This window comes from Pteropus vampyrus, unplaced genomic scaffold, assembly GCF_000151845.1.
Source record: "Pteropus vampyrus isolate Shadow unplaced genomic scaffold, Pvam_2.0 Scaffold116, whole genome shotgun sequence".
In the NCBI taxonomy this organism is placed as follows: domain Eukaryota; kingdom Metazoa; phylum Chordata; class Mammalia; order Chiroptera; family Pteropodidae; genus Pteropus; species Pteropus vampyrus.
Window position 1 is genome coordinate 11,530 of NW_011888897.1, and position 2,745 is coordinate 14,274.

A 2,745-nucleotide genomic window follows, 5' to 3' on the forward strand; every position below is an offset into this window, starting at 1 on the left:
AACTTTGCACTCAAAAACGTTCTCAGAGTCTCCTGCAGAGAAAACCCAGACTGAAATTCCACTGAAATGTTCAGATTCACTTATGTCTTGTTTTTAGAAAGTTAGGTCTCCTTCCAGGAGATGCATCTCTCTCTGCAGGATCTCCATTTCCTTGGTGACCACTGCAGGTGATCACACTTTTTCTCCCCTCCTTGTAATTTACTATTGCCCCTTGTTCGAAGCAAGTGATGACTTCAATAAGTAGAAGATCATTCAAGCAAAGAGCTCGAGGAAAAAATTAATGACCACTTAAGATATGAACAGTGAGACATTTTCCTTGTCTAGAAATTTCTAACTAAAATGTTGCAAAACTTTATAATAGTATACATTGCAATAGGACCAATTAGAAATTGATTTTGACCCCATTGCTTTGAACATGCATGCATCCCTGAGTGGAAAGAAAATTGCTAGCATGAGCCTGCAAATTATTCTTCTTTTAAAGAAGAAGGGAAAAAAGTATTCTGACTTGAAAAAGTCTCCTGTAATAATGCTGTTGACAAACAAACATTAGCAGATTTTGCTGCTCAAAATTCTATCTATAGAATGTTTTGGACAGGATATAGTAGAATGTCTAATATTACTTACAAACAAAATGAAAGTAAACATAGGACTGGAATCTAGGCTTTATGGAGCATGGCTTCCTGGAGAATATCACATAAACTATATAACCGTCTGTGTGCAAAATGGTGACGTATCATGCCCAAAGATTCTATTTTTGTGTGTATGTCATGCAGTGACAGACTTCATTTAGGGATCTCATATATGAATCAACTAGTCTGGACCAACGTGTGTCCTAAAATGGAAAGAAAGGAACTGAGAGCTGCATTGCAGGGCTGGACATGTCTATTTTGTCTGTACCTTACAATTATTGTATCATTGAAATTATTAGTAAAGTTCGATACTGAGTAAAATCTCTGATACTGCTTGTCAACCTGACTTAACGATCCAATTCTTTTTGTGACCTTCTTGAGGAATTGGTAAGTTTTGTCCATGAGAAATATGCATACTACTATATGTAAATAATGATACACCCCTTGCCTCTCATCCTCACTTATAGCAGTTATCACGCCCCTCTCATATCCCTTGAACTTCTGTTGTACCAGGAAGATTTCTGTAACTCTATTACTGGAGCCTTCTTTTCCTTCTAAAGTTGCTAAAAGCTTAGCTGCCCCGACACTAATGAATCTCCAGATCTGAAATATGAATATTTGAATTTCTTTTGCCACCTCATTCATCCTAGGAGAGGTCAGAATATTGGATCTCTTTGGGAACACATGTTTGAAAAAATAAGAAATGCATGAAAATGTGTTCCCCATTCCTCAGACTATGATAAACTCCCCTGACATGGGAGAAAGCCCAATAAACAAATAGCATAATGGTGGAGGAGTATAAGAAGATAAGAGAGGTCAGAGAGGCCACACTAAGCTCTACTCATAGGAAGGAAACATCTTGTGAGCAGATTGAATGCATTGGGCGACACTCTTGTATGCTCTAATCAGCAGGTTCCTTCAGTGATATCTTTAATCATTTTGGGAAGTGAGTAAGCAACTGAAGACAGCTCAGTCTCTATGTGAAAGAGCATCATGCACTTCCTGCTCCCAAGGCATATTCTAGCTCTTCTTCTAGTTATTACCCAGAGACAAACTCTCTTAGGCAGAGATAGCATCCATCTTGTTTAACAGTATCAGATACCACTACTTCTTGCAATATCCAATAATCCTTGTATGCCCTCAAGGAAAACAGTCAATAATAACAATTACTTAATTAAGAAAAGACTGGAACCCTAATGGTTAGGTAGAATATAATATTTCTGAACCTTGGTTTGATTAGACAAAAGAAGTCCAAGATTCATTCTCAGCTTGAAAATGATATAACACCTCTCTATACTTTTGTAGAGAAAGCTGATAAAAGTAGAAATATCAGAACGAGAATCAGTTGCCTTTTGGGGTCAACCCGTGTGAAGACAAGTAAGAAGAAGAATTGTTGATTTTGAAACTGAGTCCTTCTGTATTATAAATACTTAAAAGATGTTCGTGTATTGCTTTGGCAAGAAAATAAGGATAGTTATTCAAAAATAAAAATTAAAACTCCAAGAGGCATAATTTATAACTTAGTTTAAATTTCAAATGTTTTTAAATGTGCTTTTTTTTTTTTTTTGCATTTCATTATTTATTTAGATGTTTAAGCTCTTGCAATAGATTTGTACAAGCTGGTGAACACTGACATATTGTTTCTCCCACAGAACTATAACCGCGCATTCCCAGACAGTATAAATATATGGCTGAATTAACATAATACACATCACCATGTTATCAATTACATAATAAAACAAATTATCAAGTATCCAAATATTAAGTTACACAGCTCAGAAGGCATATAAAATTTTAGATGTCTGCTCAATTCATTAGCATATTTTGCAAGAGAGATTGGGAAGAGAAAGAAAAAATTATACTTCAAACAAAAATATATTGGTAAACAACTTCAGATTAAATATGAAAAAATTACAAGAATTTTATAATTTATGATTAAGAATTGTTTTAGCTACAATAACTAAGCATCTCTACCTTTTAAAATATTTACTACATTAAAGAGCATATTCTACATGTTCTGCACCAGACAAAAGCAACATTTTACTCAAAATACTTAATAGCATCTCCCATTTTCTTTCAAGCCCTCTTGAAAGAAATTTGCACCATAATTGCGAAC